The sequence below is a fragment of the Chiloscyllium plagiosum genome, chromosome 40 (genome assembly GCF_004010195.1).
Source record: "Chiloscyllium plagiosum isolate BGI_BamShark_2017 chromosome 40, ASM401019v2, whole genome shotgun sequence".
Lineage (NCBI taxonomy): Eukaryota > Metazoa > Chordata > Chondrichthyes > Orectolobiformes > Hemiscylliidae > Chiloscyllium > Chiloscyllium plagiosum.
Genome location: NC_057749.1, coordinates 4,400,139 through 4,410,503, shown reverse-complemented (window position 1 = coordinate 4,410,503; position 10,365 = coordinate 4,400,139). Strand labels below are relative to the sequence as shown.

Below are 10,365 nucleotides of genomic sequence, written 5' to 3'. Positions count from 1 at the left end.
AATGCTGTCAAATGGGACTAGATTAATTCAGGATATCTGGTCGGCATGGACGATTGGACCAAGGTGTCTGTTTTCTGTGCTGTACAATTATATGACTCAATGGCTGCCTGTTTGGAATGACCCCAATCAGGGAACACATATTTTATAAGGTCCAGCTGACTAACCTAGTTACAATCACTACACACACGATTCCAAAATCTCATTTCTGACCACATGGGGGATCTTGAGTCTCAGTTAGGAAAGCTCCTGGTCAAACTGCATTGATGCTGCAATGTTGATAAACACGTTGTGTTGAACTAATTAGGTTTAGCTATAGAATGCTAGTGTTGTTATTTTACATTGACTGTACTAAGTGCTCACTGAACCAAATAACCAAATGCAACATGACAACTTTTAGATGAGATACATAAGATGGGCTGGGGAATTGCACTGCCTTGTCATCCAGCAAGTGGTAAACACAATTAATTTGCTTCGGTGTGCCAATAGCAGCACTATTCAGCATGCAGTGTACACATTTATTAGGCAGCGAGTTAACATGACCTTGTAAAGGTAAAGTCACCATCATCCAACCAAAGCATTTTTAAGAGAGAGACAACTGGTGGTGATTTAACCTGAGGGTCAAGACACCTCGGCAAGGGGAGAGATTGAGGAAGAGAGTCCTTCATGGTGACCTCAGCTAGCACAGGAATTAAATGCACAGTGTTGCCATTACTCTGCATTACTGTCCAGCCCTGACTGCCATGATACTGTCTACTCTATCAGCACCTCAGACAAACACACAAAGCCCTCCACATGTTGCCCTTCCCCATTCTTATAATTTGAAAATACGCTAAATGTTAACTTTTCATGGACTGAATTAAGGTTTACCAATATATTTGCATTTATGAATGTGGCAACAGCACATCATTCCTCTAGAAATTGATTTTTTAAAATAAAATAATTATTAATATAGCGTTTCAAATGTTTGGGAGACCAATTGTAATCACTGTGCACCCTTCTATATGTGAGTGCAAGAATTAAACCCATGCTGTTGGTATCAATCTGCATTGCCAACCAGCCAACCAAGTGCTGCACTCTATCCTCAAGAGTAGACGTGAATGAAGATCATGAAGATTTTGTCTTGATGGTAATGATGCCAGGTTAATTGAGTACCATTCAAGAGAGTTCTTGATGTAGTAGAAAGCGAGATATGAGCATGTGAGCAGCAAGAAATTTATTGGCTCCAAACTGATCATGATTTTATCGAAGTGAAAGTGAAATGTGAGGGAGCTGTGTAATGAGTAGTGGAGTAGCTATCCCTTACTTCATCCATTTTGACCCATCGTCGAAGGTCAATAATTGTCTCCAATCCACGAAGTACCTTGTCTGAACTGAACACAATCTGAGCTCTGGCCCGAGCAAATCTGGGACACATGCCTCAGTGGGAACCCATTTAAACAGGGTCACAGCCCAGTCTGAATGGGGAACAGTCTGGGATCTTATTTGATACTCAAATACTTATAACTCATGCCACAAAAATAATTTATGAGTGAACAAGTCGAAAACACTTGTTTGCCAAGATAAAACATGGAATGAACTTTATTAATGTGACACACGGAAAGTAGACAGCTCCACGCACTGATTATAAAATCTTAGAAAGAGGCCATTCAGCCCATCAAGTCTGCTCTCGCTCTTTCAATAAGCAATCTAGCTAGTCCCACTCCCTGGCACTTTCTCAATATCCCTTTTTCCTTTGCGTATTTCTATTACAAATTCTCTACTGAATCTGTGAGCACCATCCTCTCTGGGATGCATTTCAAATCCTGACTGTTTGTTGTATGAAATGGTTTCTCCTCACCTCATCCCTATTTCCTTTGTAAATTCACTTTAAATATGTGTGTTCCTGTTATTGACCATTCAGTCTTTCTTATTGACTCTGTCTAAAACCTTCATGCTTTAAAATGCTTATATCAAATCTCGACTTAAACCTTCTGCTTGAAGGAAGACAAACTCAGCTTCCTTAGTCTATCCAATTAACTATAACACCTTTCTCCCCAGAAGTATTTTAATAAACATCTCTACCTGGCTGCAACTCTCTCACATTTTTCTTAAAATATGATGCCTCAAAATGGGCACTAGCTATGACCCACCTGGATTTTATTTTTAAATTCATATTAGGTTAGGCCAACATTTACTGCCCATCACTAATTGCCCAGAGTCAACACATTGCTGTGGATTAGGTGTCAGGTATAGGCCAGGCCAGGTAAGGATGACAGATTCTTTCCTTAAAGGAAGTTGTGTTCCTAAAGGACATTAGTCCACCAGAAGGTGTCTCCTGTCCTCTAGTCCAAATTATCAAAATGTTTGACAGTCATCATTAGACCCTTAATTCTGATTTTTATAGAATTTCAATTCCACTTTCTACCCTAGTGAGATTTGAACCTAGGCTCCCATGACATTACCTGCATCAATAAGGCTGATGATAACACCACAAGGTCATCCCTCCCTATGTTTTGAAACCCATTGTACAAGGACACTCCTCACTCCCCCAAGCTTCTGTCACGACAATACAGATTTCTTACAGAAACTCAGCACCCATGGACCATTCGAATCAAGAACATTCCTTGTCCCAATGGACATTTCAGCACTCTGCACCAGCATCCCCCATCATGACAGGATCGCTGCAACAGCCTCAGCACTCAATACCAACAACTGCCAATCACCAGTAACCATCCTACAACGCATCCACTTGGTCCTAGACTGATAAAGTACCCTTCATCATCCAGTAATTCCTCGAACTAGAGAGACTATGCTATGTTCCTTGCAGCCTTCAATATGTCATCGATTATGACGAACATCTTGCCAAGATCATCCCTACGCCTTCACTTCTCACCTTCAAACAACCGCCAAACCTTAAAGAGACCATTGTTCACAGCAAACTACCCAGCCTTCAGGACAACACCAACAACAACACCATACAACCCTGCCATGGCAACCTCTGCAAGACATGTCAGCTCATCAACATGGATGCCACCATCACACATGGAAATATCACCTACCACGTACACGGCAGATACTGTTGTGACTCGGTCAATGTTGTCTCTCACGCTGCAGGCAAGGGTACCCCAGGGCATGGTATTTTGGTGAGAGCATGCAGAAATTATGACAACAGATGAGTGGACACCATGCATTAATCACCAGACAGGGATGTTCCCTCCCAGTCAGGGAATGCATCAACAGGTAAGCATCCTCCAAGCCAGCCTTTGAGATACATAACAATGCAGAATTGCTGAGCAGAAACTGATAGCCAAGTTCCATAACCGTGAAGATGGCTTCAACCACGATCTTGGGTTTCGTGTCGTGCTTCATGTAACCCACCATATTTTTGCGCATCTGTAAAATCTTCCTTACTGTCTTGTTTTGACACCATCACCTTGATAACTTGTTATGATCTCTCTCTACCTTAATTAGTTTGTATAGTTTTGGATTACTTGTTACTTTGGTTAGACCCTTGGCATGTGACACTTACACCTATCATGTAATTCCAATCATTTGGTTTGTCTGCAGCACCATCTTAATTTTAATTTTTTTGCAATTATCTGTCTGCGTCAATTAATCAGATTGTAGGTCATTCCTTCACTTACTATTCAGCTGTTGATACTTTACTCCCACTGTCTGACACTCTTGATCACCTGCAGAGACTTATTATTCAATCGGTTGACACTCCACTCACACCAGTTGTATGATCTTTTGATCTCTCTGCCTTTAAATTCTGTGCCCGTGCGCTTTTTTAAAACTTCACTTGATAAAGGAGAAACGCTCCGAAACCTTGAGATTTCAAATAAACCTACTAGACTACAACCTGGTGTCGTGTGACTTTACCTTTATTCACTCCAGTCTAATACCGACACCTCCACATCATATATTTCACATAGATTTGAGATACTCTCCATTGTACACAAACTCTCAGATCTCTGTTTGGTGTCCCTTTAAAGTTATACCATTCAAGCAAAGTTATATCATCGAAGCACAGGTTTCATGAAATCCTAACAAAGCACAACTTCAGAAATGTTAGAGTGCAGTTTAAAGTTTGGATTGAGAAAAAAAAGCACAATAGTAAGAGGTAAAGAGAGACAGAAGGCAAAAACAGAGAGAACTCTTTTTAAATTCATTCTTCGTTCTAATCAGCACAGAGTAACTTCATGTCTTTGTACATCTTGATTAGAAAACATCGACTGATCACGTGTATGTCTTGTTAACTTTAATAGTTTAGTACTGACCATTACAGAATTTGATACAAACATCTTTTCACAATGGAACCAGGGAAAACTCAATAACAAACTCAACAAATTGACACCAGAGTTGCAGTTTGTCCCCTTGAGGGGAGAGACCACAAAGGCACCCAGATGAACACAGCATCAGTGGGAAGTTGAGGCACTTGGGTGAAGTCCTTTGCCTTGGCAGATGTCTGGCAGAATCTCCATCTTGACTCGAATATCTTCAGCTTTGTGAGGCCTGGAGTCAGAGCATCCAGGATTGACTAGCTCTAGGAGGAAGTGAGGGCTGCAGATGCTGGCGATTAGAGTCAAGAGTGTGGTCCATCACTTGTGTTTTACAGCCTCTATTCAGCAGACACAGTGTATGGAACAAATCCTGGTGTGGCTGGGACTTACTCAGTTCCATGCTCGAGCAAGGTTAGTATACTGGCACTTTATATAGATTAGATTAGATTAGATTCCCTACAGTATGGAAACAGGCCCTTCAATCCAACAAGTCCACACCGTCTCTCTGAAGAGCAACCCACCCAGACCCATTCCCCTACATTTACCCCTGACTAATGTACCTAACATAATGGGCAATTTAACAATCTGCTGCCAAACAGCCGAGCTCTTCCAAGACTCCCAGGCTGGTCGGAGAAGACGGCAAGTAGGCATCCACTCCATGAGGCGATGGTTGGATGTGGACAAGACTCACATCAGCTGTCTTCAGGCAGCAGTGGGTGTGGGGGCCGATAGAGAGATGCAAATTCGCAATTGAAGCATTGAAGAAGGAGGTGCTCAGTCTGGGGTCACACCGCGGTCAGCCTGAGGAGGATCTGTGGAGAGCAGATGAAAAGAAGAATAGATCTGTGGTATTTCACTAGAAGACAGACCAAGAGGAGAATGGGGTTTTCCCCCAAGAAATCCATGAGCTAGCAGGCTTTCCATCAACAATCCCTTTGTCTGGCTATCCCTCTTTTTCCTTTCTGAAGCTCTGTTTCCCCACCTATCCAATCGCCCTTCTCCCTATCCACTATCATTAACATAAATGCCACCTCTTCCTGCACCTTTTCCGAGAGCATTACTCGGTTGTGGGTAAATTTGGAGAAGATTATAAGAGATAGAATTTATAATCATCTAGAAAGGATTAATTTGATTAGGGATAGTCAACATGTATTTGTGAAGGGTAGGTCATGCCTCACAAACCTTACTGAGCTCTTTGAGAAAGTGACTAAACAGGTGGATGAGGATAAAGCGGTTGATGTGGTGTATATGGAGTTCAGTGAGGCGTTTGATAAGGTTCCCCACAGTAGGCTATTGCAGAAAATATGGAGACATGGGATTGAGAGTGATTTATCAGTTGATGGGAAATGTTTACCTTGGAGTTCAGCTACTAGTGGTCTACCGCAAGGATCTGTTTTGGGGCCGCTGGTATTTGTTGTTTTTATAAATGACCTGGACGAGGGCGCAGAAGGATGGGTTAGTAAATTTGCTGATGACACTGAGGTTGGTAGAGTTGTTGCAGAAGGATGTTGCAGGTTACAGAGAGATATAGATAAGCTACAAGCTGGGCTGAGAGGTGAGGATGGAATTTAATGTGGAAAAGTGTGAGGTGATTCACTTTGGAAGGAGTAACAGAAATACAGAATACTGGGTTAATGGTAAGATTCTTGATGAGCAGAGAGATCTCAGTGTCCATGCACATAGATCCCTGAAAGTTGCCCAGGTTGATAGGGTTGTGAAGAAGGTGTACGGTGTGTTAATTTTTATTGGTAGAGGGATTGAGTTTCCGAGCCACGAGGTCATGTTGCAGCTGTACAAAACTCTGGTGTGGCCGCACTTGAAGTATTGCGTACAGTTCTGGTCACAGCATTACAGGAAGATATGGAAGCATTGGAAAGGCTGGTGCCTTGAGGCAGCTTTTGTTAGAGAGAAGAAGCTTAAGAGGTGACTTAATAGGGACATACAAGATGATAGGGTGGACAGTGAGAGATTTTTTCCTCAGATGGTGATGGCTAGTACCAGGGGACATTGCTTTAAATTGAGGAGTGATAGATATAGGACAGATATAGGACAGTACGTTCTTTATTCAGAGTAGTAAAGGTGTGGAATACGCTGCCTGCAACACTAGTAGACTTGCCAACTTTAAAGGCATTTAAATGGTCATTGGATAAATATATGGATGATAATGGAATAGTGTAGGTTAGATGGGCTCTAGATTTGTTTCATAGGTCGCCAAAGATCTTGCATTGCACCGTAATGCTCTGTGTTCTATGTTTCTACTTCTGAAGAAGGGTCACTGGGCTCAACATATTAACACTGTTTTCCCTCTTCACAGATGCTGCCAAACTTGCTGAGTTTACCCAGCAGTTTCTATTTTTCAGATCTCCGGGACTGGTAATTCCTTGTCAAAGTTTAATACTTCTCAACTCTCCTCATTGCCAATTTGTCATATACTTTACCCGTTGGACTGATGCAGAGGTGTCACCAGTTTATATATGTACATGCTTCAGCTCTGTCTTACAGCTCATTCTACAATTCGTTTACCTTTCCCTGAGTCCACAGCCAGAAATAACCAATCGAGTGCGGAGAGGAATAAATCCTCTGAAGGCTGATTCTGGCTAGATATAGAAACATGGGGAAAAACAGGAGCAGGAGTTGGCCATTGAGCCCATACTGCCGATCAACGATTTGGCTGCTCGTTGGATGCTGCCTGAACTGCTGTGCTCTTCCAGCGCCACTGATCCAGAATCAACGTGATCATAGTTGCTCGTCTGTCACAATTCCATACTCCTGATTTCTCCCCATACCCCGGAGACCTTTACATACTAGAAGTCCACCTATTTCTTTCTTAAATATGTTCGGTGATTGCCTCCTGGGGTAAAGAATTCCACAGTTCACCAATCTCGAAGTTAAGGAATTTAGAGTCATACAGTATGGAAACAGACCCTTCGGCCCAACCAGTCCGTGCTGACCATAATCCCAAATTAAACCAGTCCCACCTGCCCTGCTCCTAACCCATATCCCTCCAAACCTTTCCTATTCGTGTACTTATGTAAATGTCTTTTAAGCGTTTCAACAGTACCCACATCCATCATTTCCTCTGGAAGCTCATTCCACACATGAACTACCCTCTGCGTAAACAAAAATCCCCTTATATCACAGGGTCATACAGCATGGGGACAGACCCTTTGATCCAACCAGTCCATGTCAAACATAATCTCAAACTAAACTAGCCCTCCCAGCCTGCTCCTGGCCTGTATGCCTCCAAATCCTTACTATTCATGAACTTAGCCAAATGTCTTTTAAACATGACAACTGTATCTGCATTCAAAACTTCCTCCGGCATTCAGTCCACACACGAGCCACCCTCTGTGTAAAACATTTGCCACTCATGTCTTTTTTAAAGCTTTCTCCTCTTACCTTAAAAACGTACTCCCGAGTCTTAAAACCCCCCAGCTTAGGGGAAAGACACCTGCCATTCACCCTATCCATGCCCCTCATGATTTTATAAACCTCTGTAAGGTCACTCTTCAACCTTTTACGCTCCACTCCTCCTCTCAGTTTGAAATGGCCAAGTGCGTATCTCAGACCATGTAGAATTCTCCTCGTGCTCTGTTCAGCTGGTGAATAACTGCTCATGTGGTGTCTTAAATACTTCCCACTCTTAGCTATATGCCTCTAAGAGACAAATAGCACTGGACTTTGGAGATACTTGATAATGGGTTATATAGTTGAGTGCCTGACTAGAGATCGAAACTGTTCTGGGCATCCCATCAAAAAGTTCCTTCCATTTTCGAAATCCTTTCTGTCCATTATCAATGATTCAGTACCAAATTTGAATTACCACTAACAATGCCGAGTAGCATTTGATGTTAAGATGTTATATGCAGTGCATTAAGACAATCCAGCATGACATATACCGTGAAGAAACCCCCTTGAATATCCTTGAAGAGACTGAGAATGCCAAAGAAGGTTACAATTTAATCTTAGTTGATCTGACAGAGGGCAACCAAAGGCACTGAGAAGGAGGGAAAATTTGGATTAGTTAACTTTAATTTGCCAATGGCACTTGACAGATTGTAACTTGATACTCTACTGAAACAATTATTTCCTCCTTCGGCAAGCGAAAACAGAATTTGCTGGAGAAACGCAGCCCATCTGTAGAGAGAAAAACGGTTAACACAGTTCTGAAGAAGGGTCACTGGATGTGAAGAGTTAAAACTGTTTTCTCTCCAGACCTACCAAGTTTCTCCTGCAATTTCTGTTTTAGTTTGTTTCAGATCTCCAACACCCACCATTCCTTGCTTTATTTCTGCCTTCTATGAGTATGGTGCCCAATCAATCCAAACTAAAATGTTTGCACAATTAATTTATAAAATTTATGAAAACACCATGGTGTTCAATTTGTGTGTATTTGTGAGATTCTGTTAACTATTCATGCTCACTGTGCTTGAATAGTTGATCCTGGCTGTGGACTCAGGGAAAGGTACCAGACTGTCGAGTGAACTGTAAGACAGAATTAAGTATGTAAATAGACATTTGGACATTATAAATAAAACCCGTTGTACACATAGAAACTGATGGCATCTCTGTATTGGTCCAAGAGTTGAAGTATACAGCAAATTTGGGGTGGCCCGGTGGCTCAGTGCTTCACAGCGCCAGGGACACCGGTTCGATTCTAGCCTCTGGCGACTGTCTGCGTGGAGTTCGTACATTCTCCCCGTGTCTGCGTGGGATTCCTCCCACAGTCCAAAGATGTGTCGGTCAGGTGAATTGGCTATGCTAAATTGCCCATAGTTTTAGGTGCATTAGTCAGAGGGAAATGGGTCTGGGTGAGTTACTCTTCAGATGGCGGTTGTGGACTTGTTGGGCCAAAGGGCCTATTTCCACACTGTAGGGAATCAAATCAAAAAAATGGCAATGAGGACACTTCAGAAACAGCCCTGACACCATTATTATTTTAACAAAACAAAAAACTGCAGATGCTGGACACCTGCAAGAAACAAAAATAGAAAGATTTGGAGAAACTCAGCAGGTCTGCCAGTATCCGTAGTGAGAGACAGTGTTACTTTGAGGCCAGTAACCCTTCTTCAGCACTAGAAACATCGAGGAAAAGGCAGCATTTATTTTGATGATGACGGATGGCAGGGGGAGGAGAAGGAGTAGGTGGCTAAGTGGAGAGAGAGTCCAGAGGGCGAAAAAGAGGGATAGACAGACAAAGGGACTGTTGATAGTAAACCAACAAAGAAGGGAAGTTATATGAGTGATACTGTGGATTATAAATAGTTGAAAATGGGCTGGCTGGACCGAAAGCAACCCATTTTGTGACAAGACCTGGGATTGTGGATGTGGGTAATAGACATGGAAAGAGTCTTTGACACATAATCAATTAGTGCATTCAACAGATGCTGAGTGTGTTTAATCAACCAGCCCAGATACATTATTATACCTCTCTAGTGCATAGAATCCCTCCAGTGTAGAATCAGGCCATTCAGCCCTCCAAAGAGCACCCGACCCAAATCCACCCCACCCCTATAACCCTACATTTCCCATGGTTAATCCACCTAGCCCACACATCTTTGGACACTATGGGTAATTTAACACAGCCAATCCACCTCACCCTGTTCTATATTAGGACTGTAGGAGGAAACCCACACTGGCATGAGGAGCATGAGCAAACTCCATGCAAACAGACAGTTACCTGAGGTTGGAATTGAACCCAGGTCCATGGTGCTGTGAGGCAGTAGTGCTAACCACTGAGCCACTGTGCCATTCAGGCTGTCAAGCTAAGACCCACTGTGCCACAAGATCTGAAAATGTTTATAAATGTGCATTGCAATTGTTGTAGGTTTGCAAAAGAAAGACCAAAAGGAATGTACAAGCATTTCAGAGTCTCACTCAAGCCTGTGTGTTAGAAGATTCTTGGATTCAGTTCCATCCCAGTACATTGAGTACAGACCCCAGACTTCACTGCTAAAAGTGCTGTCTCGATTTTAAACTAAGACCTTGCCTTCCCTCTCAGACAAAGACAGCAGATCCAAAAGCACAATCCAAAAGGGCAGGTTCAGTTGTCTGGTGTGCTGCTCAATATTTATTCTTCAATCAATGCCATTAAAAGTAAAGT

General features: G+C 42.5%; 1 long non-coding RNA gene across 1 annotated transcript in view; it reads right to left on the bottom strand.

Annotated features, from left to right (window-relative positions):
- Positions 1–4,812: 4,812 nt before the first annotated feature.
- The window catches only part of LOC122542648, an 89,735-nt gene continuing 84,182 nt past the window's right edge, over positions 4,813–10,365 (bottom strand). The window contains exon 3 of the long non-coding RNA XR_006309842.1: positions 4,813–5,074. This is a non-coding gene — a long non-coding RNA (uncharacterized LOC122542648). The remainder of the gene's footprint in view (positions 5,075–10,365) is intronic.